Genomic DNA, 10,754 nt, shown 5'->3' with positions numbered 1-10,754 from the left:
AATATTCCTGAGAAATGCCTATATTTCTAGTCAAAACATGTTACTAATAATGGGAACATCTATATCCTATACACCATATGCCCTTTTAAAATGTGGTTTTTAATGGAGGGGCTATTGGGTTGTTGTTTTTGTTTTTATTATGTATTTTGTGGTTTTATATCTTGATTTTATTCTGTTAACCGCCCTGAAACCCCAGAGTATAAAAAGGTAAAGGTTTAAGGGACCCCTGTAGGGTGGTATAATAATAATAATAATAGGATAGCATGCCAAAAGCACACATTTCTATTCTAAAAGCTCAAAAAAAATGACTTGTGTGCTGTGCGTTTTAAGAGCATCTGCGGTAGTTTGTTATACTGAATAATAGCTCATATTAGTTCCCATTAGGTTCAAATCCCCACAATGGGGTGAGCTCCCGTTGCTCGGTCCCTGCTCCTGCCAACCTAGCAGTTCAAAAGCAAGTCAAAGTGCAAGTAGATAAATAGGTACCGCTCCGGCGGGAAGGTAAACGGAGTTTCTGTGCGCTGCTCTGGTTCGCCAGAAGTGGCTTAGTCATGCTGGCCACATGTATGCCGGCTCCCTCGGCCAATAAAGCAAGATGAGCGCCGCAACCCCAGAGTTGGTCATGACTGGACCTAATGGTCAGGGGTCCCTTTACTTTTACCTTTACTAGTTCCCATTCATTTCCTTGTCCTTGAGAAAGAATTACAGTATTGAGGATTACAATGTGAAGACACTCTGCTTCTGTTGAAATGCACTATATCTGAGAAGGAAAAAGCATACCAACAAAAAACAAAACCCCAAAACAGCAATTTAAAAAGAACAGACATGGTTACGTCTGGAAACATCACCAAAGTCTACCCATCGAACACTTTGCCAGTGATGTTGCCCACATGCAACCACACACACAGAGAGGAAACTAATCCATGAAGGACAAGTCAGAGGGATGTCTCTCACCCAACACCGAATAAATGCATATAACCCTGCAGCCAAGAAGACTCTCAGGTGCTGTGCACTAAAGCAGGCAGAGGCCACCAAACTCCCAGGACTGCTGATTCAGTCCCTGTTAGAACAGAACTTTTGCCTCCCAGCTCAGCGTCGGTGGAACAAATACATACGACTAGGCAATAACAGCAGGGACGCAGGTGGCGCTGTGGTCTAAACCACTGAGCCTAGGGCTTGCTGATCAGAAGGTCGGCGGTTCAAATCCCGTTGCTCAGTCCCAACTCCTGCCAACCTAACAGTTTGAAAGCACGTTAAAGTGCAAGTAGATAAATAGGTACCGCTCTGGCGGGAAGGTAAATGGCGTTTCTGTGCGCTGCTCTGGTTTCGCCAGAAGCGGCTTAGTCATGCTGGCCACATGACCCGGAAGCTGTCTGCAGACAAACACCGGCTCCCTTGGCCAGTAAAGCGAGATGAGCGCCGCAACCCCAGAGTCATTCGCAACTGGATTTAACTGTCAGGGGTCCTTTACCTTTAGGCAGTAACAACAAAGGGTACAGCATGTGAAGCAAACACAAACATTCTTGTTCAAATCTATGCAGGTGATCTCCCTTCATTACTGGTAGCCATCGATTATTTTTCGAGCAATATCGTTCCTTTAAGATACAGTACAGTATTCACAAACACACATGGGAGAGTGTTAAGACAGATCTGCTTTGTAACTTCAACATCTGCAGTGAGGTATCACTATGCAGCTGCGTGTCCATCATAGATCCTCCAGATGTTTCAGAATCTTTCCCTTTCAGCAACTAGAGGTGAAAATATAATCCAGATCAAGGAACCCTGTTCTCTTTCTGCATCCCATCACCCTACATGTCTAACCCTGAAAATATGGGCCGCTTCAGAAAATACGGGCTACATATAGGCTATTTTCCTACATCTCTCAAAGAGATTCACGTTCCATTCAACTGAAAAGAAGTGGTTTTGAATGACACCTCCCCTCACCCCTTGTTTTTTCCTCCGCTCAGCACTCACAGGTGTATCTGGAGGCCAGAAAAGGCTTCTACTTATTTGCAGGTGAATAAAGAACGAGACATACAATATTCTTTACGTGCCTCTCAGTGCGCAGGCAAGCTGATGGCATCACATTCAGAACGGAGTCATATTACTTTGCTCTCCTGCGTGTGAGAAAAGTTGTTTGAAAAAGTCGTTTGTTTACCGCGGGAGGAAAGGCAGAAAGTAGTTATGTACGTTAAAACGAAACGGAACAAAACCTCACCACCATGAATGTGTAAAATGCTCCAGAAGAAAGCAAAACAACACAACACATGGCTCCTGAAAACTGCACTGTCATGCTCCAGTTGCTGCTTCTCTTTTTTGAATTGTATTGCATTATTAAGTATTTATTATTCATATAGCACCACCACCACATAATGCATTTATGCTGCACCTGCCTGGAGAGTTCTAGGCCCTGGTCTTTAAGCATAGATCTGACCAGCACCACAATAGAATGACAAAAGCAAAGAACACTGGAGCACTTGAGATGAGCACTTGAATTAGTGGTCACATTTTTGTGCTCTCCCCACACCACCCACAAAAGCAAGTTTAAAAGCTCATAATGATCCTGCCACCCTGGATGTGAACTGCCCTCCCAAGGGAAGCTGCCCTGGTGCCCGCACCCTAATATTTTCAGCACCAAGAGAGTGTTTCGGAATAAGATCAATGTGTAAAATAACGGCACAGAACTCTGCGTAATCCAATGTATGACTCAATTCATTGTACTCAAGTTATTGTTTGATTCTGTTCTGTTCTGAAAATTGAGTAATAACATACTTACATAAATGGCATTTGCAGTAACAAATTTTTTAAAGTCTAAAAATACAGATGGGGAGTAATTTAAAAACTGAAGCATGAGCATCATAATAGAAGCAATAAAAAATGTTGATCACTGACTCCTACATACAAAGTATTTGCTAGACAGGCATTAACATTGCCTGTTAGACAGACACCCTCCTTGCATGGCAGAAGGAAGGAAGGAAGGGCCTAACTAAGCACGATGTTTTTCCCAAAGCCATAGTTTTCCCAGTAGTGATGTATGGAAGTGAGAGCTGGACCATAACGAAGGCTGATCACCGAAGAATTGAAGCTTTTGAATTATGGTGCTGGAGGAGACTCTTGAGAGTCCCATGGACTGCAAGAAGATCAAACCTCTCCATTCTGAAGGAAATCAGCCCTGAGTGCTCACTGGAAGGACAGATCGTGAAGCTGAGGCTCCAGTACTTTGGCCACCTCATGAGAAGAGAAGACTCCCTGGAAAAGACCCTGATGTTGGGAAAGATGGATGGCACAAGGAGAAGGGGACGACAGAGGATGAGATGGTTGGACAGTGTTCTTGAAGCCACCAGCATGAGTTTGACCAAACTGTGGGAGGCGGCGGAAGACAGGAGTGCCTGGCGTGCTCTGGTCCATGGGGTCACGAAGAGTCGGACACGACTAAACGACTAAGCAACAACAACAACAAAGCAGCTCAAAGATTCTGCATTACTAGCAATGAGCCATGCAGACTGACAACCACCATCACATCTTGTGGAGGAGAATTCCACCGGCTAATTATGAATTCTGCGAAAGACTTCCTTCTCTCTGCCCACTATAGTGACAGAACTTATGGCCTTGGTTAAGGCGGCGGAAGACAGGAGTGCCTGGCATGCTCTGGTCCATGGGGTTACGAAGAGTCAGACATGACTAAACGACTAAACAACAAGCATGATGTGAGAGAGTTGTGTTTGGGATCTCCTGCGACTTTTGTGTAAGCAAGGGGCTGCTTTGAAGATCATTGTACTGTACTGGTGCTCAGTGAGAGGGTGTTTAACCCTTTCCCCAACCTAAACTCTCCCGGAAGCTGATTTTTGCTCTGCAGCAATGCATTTGCAGCAGGGTGCCGTGAAACTGATACATCACAGACTTACTTTATCCCGGAAGTGACAGGCAACATACGTCAGAATCTGTTGTGAGCCATCGTAGCTCAAATCAGCCCCTCCAGATGTTTCAAACCCTTTCACATTTAACAGCTCCTTGGGAGAGATCGAAATTAAACCACTAGCCAAATGGAAGACTCAGACCATTTCTCATATTTGAGAAACAGAAATAACCCTACAATTCTATGGATCTTGAGGAGAGGGAAATGAGTAGAAATGACAAGTGGCAGGAACAAAGAAGATTGTTGAGATGATCTCCATAACATGCATAGTAGAAAGTTCCCTGAAAATGTCAATGTGCTGGTCCGGGGGGGGGGGTGTTACCGTGCGGCGTGGTCAGAGTCCGGTCCTGGGTCGAGGGTATGGAGGCTGTCCATCAGGGGCGAAGCGGTGTCCAAGGCAAGGAGCCGGGCGTGGTCAGGAACTCTGGAAGAGCAGGACAGGGTGCTGGCAGGAACAGGTTTCCAACGTCGTTGCTCCCGCAACCTGGGACTGGGCTGGCTGGCCTTTATCTCCTCTGAGGCATAAGGCGGTCCCAAGCCCACAGGTGACTCGCCTCTCCTGGCCTGGAGGCGAGCACTCCTCCTGTGAGAACTTAGTTCCCTCTGCCTCTCTGCCCTGAGCCTCTGCAGCTCCGGAGAGGCTGGAGGGTCACTGGACCCAGAGGCAACCTCAGCTTCCCCTGACAGGGCTGGGAGAGGAGCACCTGCAGGCAATGGGTCCTCGATCACCTCCGGAGCCAGAGCGGATTCAGCTGGTGTCTGCTCCTGAGGATCTGGCACAGGTGAGGGCCCTTCAGGTTCAAGCCCCTGCCCCAGCTCAGCTGGTTCTGGAGGCGGGGACTCCTGTGCAGGCTGGGATTCCTCAGGTTCAGCCTCTGAATCAGATTCCCAGGCCATCACAGTCAAGCTTGAGCCAAATAGGATGTGATGATAAAAATGCATGAATGCATCACTACATATTTTGCCTTTTGCGGTTAGCAGCCACAGGACTCCTTGATTTAGATCAGGACTTTAGCATGGAGAAGGAAGGCCTTCTCCACTGCAGGACCTTTCTTCCAGTGAACACTATCCTGGTAGAAATACAGACCCATGTAGGTGTCTTCTCCTACTGGCTTAATCAGCAGCTTTGGGATCAATTTCGACTGGGAAAACAGCATAGAAGGAAAGGTTAAACCTATGCAGAATGTTTCCTCACCAGAATTCAAAGACGTGAGGCAGCTGTGGCTGCTATATTGTTAAGCTCCAGTCTGAATGGTTTCATGTGGTTTTTAACTGCAATCATTTTATCTGTATATACTGTATTTTCTGGAGTATAAGACTACTTTTTAACCCAGGGAAATCTTCTCAAAAGTCGGGGGTCGTCGACAGCGGCAGCTCCTGCAGCAACTCCCCACCAAAGGATAAAACGACAGCAAATTAAATCAGAGGACACCAAGCTCTCTAGATGAAGCAGAAATACGCTTGAAAATTGACCCCAGAAGCCCCCGGCCACTGGGAAGTGGAGCGGATTTCTGAGCCGGACTGGAGACTGGTTTTTTTAATTTTTATTTGGTGTGCGTTGGAAGAGGGGTAGTCTTATACGGCGAGTATATCCCAAACTCTATATTTTAACTGGAAAAGTTGGGGGGGTCGTCTTATATGCCCAGTCATCTTATATGCAGGAAAATACGGTAATTATGTATGCTATTGTGGTAACCTGCCCTGGGACCCTAAGGTGGGCAGGTAAGAAATACTGTAAATAAATAAATACATGGCAGAATGAAAATAAAAAAGATGGGTATGCGCTCAATGCTTCTGTCATGTCTAGTCTGGCCTTCACTTTTGTTACAGAACCGAAAAGACAAAATAGATGAAAGGACTGACATTGAAATGGAAAATATGATAGCGCCATCATATAAATGCATGGTGCAGCCATATTTAAAGCATTTTGGTTGCACCCTCAAAAAATGTATCTAAAACTTCCCAAGGTCCAAAAAGTGCAGCAAAAGATTATAATAAAGGATCACCAACAGGACAACCGATAAAGAATATGAAGAAGAGTTAGATCATTTGTGGCTTCTTGGTCTAAAAAAGAGAACAATAAACCAGGCACATGATGAAAGAGGTCTGCAAAATGATGAATAAATAGAGAGGAATCATTCCCATTCACAATATTAGAACTTGACGTCATCTAGAGAAATTGATTGACAGTAAAGTACCCAGCAGATGACAGTTAAGTACTTTTTTGTGTGATACATGATTAGCTTATGAATTAATTGCCACAAGATGTCATTATGACTGCCGCTAAAAAGGCTCTTATATAAACCAGATAAATGCACTAATTATTATAGTTTAAAATGACAGCTCCATATTTACAGTGACCTCCACCCTGTCCTTTGGCTGGGCACTTTTGGAAACAATGCACGTAACCTGAAAGAACTTGATATAGTCCAGAGAGGTAATTTCTACATTTCCTATAAATTTTCAGTAACTGTGAAGAAATCAACAGAAGTATTTTAAAGCACCATTAAGGTATTACGGCTGCTTAGCTCCTGGTTGTGGGATGAACTGCCTTGTGACAGTTTAAAGATGAACAATATATCATGAGCTACGGCCTAGTCCTGGGATTCTTGGCATAGGGAAACCTTGGTAGCATGCGCACACAACAGACATTACAGCACCGTTAGCTGTGGTGCAGAGGTGCATGCCAGGATAGTTTTGGCTCGCCAGGAAGTCCATCCTAGCCTGCAAGGTCATTTCACCCCCAAACCTCAATTTCCAGTATTGATGGCAGTGTGCCTTTGAAGACCAGTTGCTGGGAATCATGAATGGGGAGAGTGCTTTTGCACACAAGGTCAACATGCAAGCTTCATTCTCCATAGCTGTCAACTTACAGATTTGAAAATAAGGGACCAGCAGCCTCGGAAATAAGGGATCAGCAGCCAAAATAAGGGATTTTCAGAGCACAGGTATCTTCGACTTCTGAGCCCCTCCGAGCCAAAGGCAGAAAGCCCAGCCAGCAGCCAAACGAAGCCTCAAGTGGTGGTTCCCACAGCGCAGCAATCCGGCAAAGGGGATGCAGCAAGGAAAACCACCGTCACCTCTCCGCTGGGAAGCGCTGAGCAAAGGCGAGTCCCCAGGCAATGTGGCCGATTTGATTGGCACAAGGCATGCAAGCTCCACCCCCCAGTCGTTCTTAGACACCTTATTGGGTGAGCAACGCATTCAAGCAACACAGCTGGAGCCTCCCTCCTCCCTTGCCAGCAGGGAGGGAGAGGAGCTGCTTCCTTTGAAACCCAGGAAATTTAAGGGACACCATCAATAAGGGATAGCAGCGGGACCCGGCGCTGGGATAAGGGACTTTCCTGCCAAATAAGGGACGGTTGACAGCTATGTCATTCTCATAGACATCTAGTTGGTCACTGTGAGAACAGGATGCTGGACTAGATCTGGTCTGATCCAGCAGGGCTCTTTGTATGTTCAGACTGTGTGAGTCAGTTGCTCATCAAATACATAATGACCCTGATGTGTGGAGTGGACTGCACTGGGGAAATTGTGATTGTAACCCTAGACTCACTCACCTAGGAGCAAATCCCAATGAACTCAATGGGATTAACTGCAGAATAAGAGATGTCTGGGGTTGCTGTTTGCAGAAAACCGCAGGGCATGAAGATCAAGTCATGTGCTGTTCCTCCACCTGGATAGATCTGCTCAGGAAGGTGGGACCTGAACCAACTGAATTTCAAGTTATAAGAAATGAGATTCCAACTAAATATATCAGGAAGAAATTTCTGACAGCAAGAACTGTTTGATAGTGGAACAGTCTCCCTCAGGAGGTGGTGAACTCTTGTTTCCTTGGAAGTTTTTAAGCAGAGGTTGGATGGCCATCTGTCATGGATGCTTTGATTGCATTGCAGGGGGTTTACTTACTAGATAAACCTCAGGGTCTCATCTAACTCTGCAATTGTATGATTCTATAACATGTTTCTCAACATGTCATTTGAAATGAACATTCCCCGATAAAGTCTTTAAGAGGACTCACCATCATTTACACGCAAGTCCCCCTTTGAACTTGCACCTCTTCCAGCTCAGGCAAAGAAATAATGATTATGGATTTGTCATAATTTGAGATATCTGTCTGTAACAAGCAAAGATTTGCTTTGGTTTATAATTTTCTCTGAAATTAGCAGGGCTCCCCCCCCCAACTGGAACTCGGTTCCGGCAACTCTTTGGTGGGTGTTATTGGAGGTGTTCATGGTGAGTTCCGGCACCTCTTTTTATAGAAAAATAGCACTGGAAATTAGATTTGTCTGTCTGAACAAACTTGAATCAAAGATATGTACAGTGGTACCTCAGGTTAAATACTTAATTTGTTCCGGAGGTCCGTTCTTAACCTGAAACTGTTCTTAACCTGAAGCACCACTTTAGCTAATGGGGCCTCCCACTGCCGCCACACCACCGGAGCACGATTTCTGTTCTCACCCTGAAGGAAAGTTCTTAACCTGAGGTAGTATTTCTGGGTTAGCGGAGTCTGTAACTTGAAGCGTATGTAACCTGAAGTGTATGTAACCCGAGGTACCACTGTAGTAGTGAGAAAGGCTTTTGCAGCCAAAATAAAGAATAGCAACAAGCATACTCAAGAGGGAGAATGAACGAGTAAGGCTTTGCATTGATATAATGAACAATGTTTGTCAAGACTAATCTGAAATCTGATATTGCTGCGTAAGATTATTATCTATTCAATTATTATTATTATTAATACCCCGCCCATCTGGCTGGGTTTCCCCAGCCACTCTGGGCGGCTTCCAGCAGAATATTAAAATACAATCTATCATGTCATTTACATCCCATCCTTCTTCCAAGAAACTCAAGGTGTTGTACATGGCATCCCCAATCCAATTGTATCCTCACAACAGACCTGTAAGGTAGGTTTGACCAAGTGGGACTGACTGGGCCAATATCACACAGTGAGCTTTGTTGCTGAGGAGGAATTTGAACCCGTGTTTCCCAGATCCGAATCTGACACTTTTCCTCACCCAAATCCCTATAATAAGAGCCTGCAATACATACCGGGCATTAATGGATATTTGCCTGCTGTAATAAATATCGGCCTGGTCCTCTGCTTCATGTCCAGTAATAAAACCACACCTGGAGTACCACAATTTAAAAAGGATATTGACAAGCTGGAATATGTGCAGAGAAGGGTGACCAAGATGATTGAGCAACCAAGATGGAAACCAAGCCATAAGGGTATGTTTAGCCCAGAAAAGAAGAGACTGAGAGGTGTTATGATAGCCTTTTTGGAGTATCTAAGTATCCTGGTTTGCCAGAAGTGGCTTAGTCATGCTGGCCACATGACCCGGAAGCTGTACACCGGCTTCCTCGGCCAATAAAGCGAGATGAGCGCCGCAACCCCAGAGTCGGTCATGACTGGACCTAATGGTCAGGAGTCCCTTTACCTAAAGGGCTGTCACGTGGAGGATGGAGGAAGCGTGTTTTCTCCTGCTTCGGAGCCTATAACCCAAACCAATGGATTCAAATTAAAAGAAAGGAGATTCCGACCAGGAAGAACTTTCTGACCATAAGAGCTGTTTGACAGTGAAATGGACTCCATTGGAAGGTGGTGGACTCTCATTCATTGGAGGTTTTTAAGCAGAGGCTAGATGGCCATTTGTCATGTAATTGAGATTCCTACATTGCAGGGGTTGGACTAAATGACCCTAGATGCCCCTTCCAACACTGCAATGCTATGATCGTTACAAGTCGCCCTGAATTATGCTCAGTGCATACAGACATCACATCCTTGATGCCATCCTTGCACAAGACTTTGGTAATACGGCGCCCAGGGCGAGGACATAATGTACTGCCCATCCCTTAATGATTCTTATTTGCACAGTAATATTTGGTACAGTGGTATCTCAGGTTAAGAACTTAATTCGTTCTGGTGGTCAGTTCTTAACCTGAAGTACCACTTTAGCTAATGGGGCTTCCTGCTGCCGCTGTGCCACCGCTGCACGATTTCTGTTCTCATCCTGAAGCAAAGTTCTTAACCCAAAGTACTATTTCTGGGTTAGTGGAGTCTGTAACCTGAAGCATCTGTAACCTGAAGCGTATGTAACCCAAGGTAAAGGTAAAGGTAAAGGGACCCCTGACCATTAGGTCCAGTTGTGACCGACTCTGCGGCCCTCATCTCGCTTTATTGGCCGAGGGAGCCGGCGTACAGCTTCCGGGTCATGTGGCCAGCATGACTAAGCCGCTTCTGGCGAAACCAGAGCATCGCACAGAAACGCCATTTACCTTCCCGCCGGAGCGGTACCTATTTATCTACTTGCACTTTGACGTGCTTTCGAACTGCTAAGTTGGCAGGAGCAGGGACCAAATAATGGGAGCTCACCCCGTCATGGGGATTCGAACCGCCGACCTTCTGATCGGCAAGCCCTAGGCTCAGTGGTTTAACTCACAGTGCCACCCGCGTCCCTGTAACCTGAGGTACCACTGTATAACTATAGGTATCATCATCCCCCACCGTTTGGGCAGCCCTCACAGCGCTATGGGAAGCCGCCCAGAATTCCCCCCATGACCCTTTGCTATGGGAATTCGCCCCATAACTCCACCAATGAGATGGACCTTCTTTCAGAACTATTGACTGGGCTGGGTGAGGTTGTAGGGCGGGGGTTGAGGGGGGGCGGATATGGGAAACTCCGATGGAGAGGATGGGCTCCTTGCCTCCGATTGCGCAGGGTCGGTGGGTAGCCGGCGATTTCTTAAAACTCTCCTTCGGATGTATTATTCATGAGACCAAAAAAGAAAGAAAGAAAAGCAGAAGAAGGGGGGGGAGAAGGATGAGGAGCTGTGGGGG

This window comes from Podarcis raffonei, chromosome 9 (genome assembly GCF_027172205.1).
Source record: "Podarcis raffonei isolate rPodRaf1 chromosome 9, rPodRaf1.pri, whole genome shotgun sequence".
NCBI classification, from domain to species: Eukaryota; Metazoa; Chordata; class Lepidosauria; order Squamata; family Lacertidae; genus Podarcis; species Podarcis raffonei.
Note: the sequence above shows the minus strand (reverse complement) of the source record.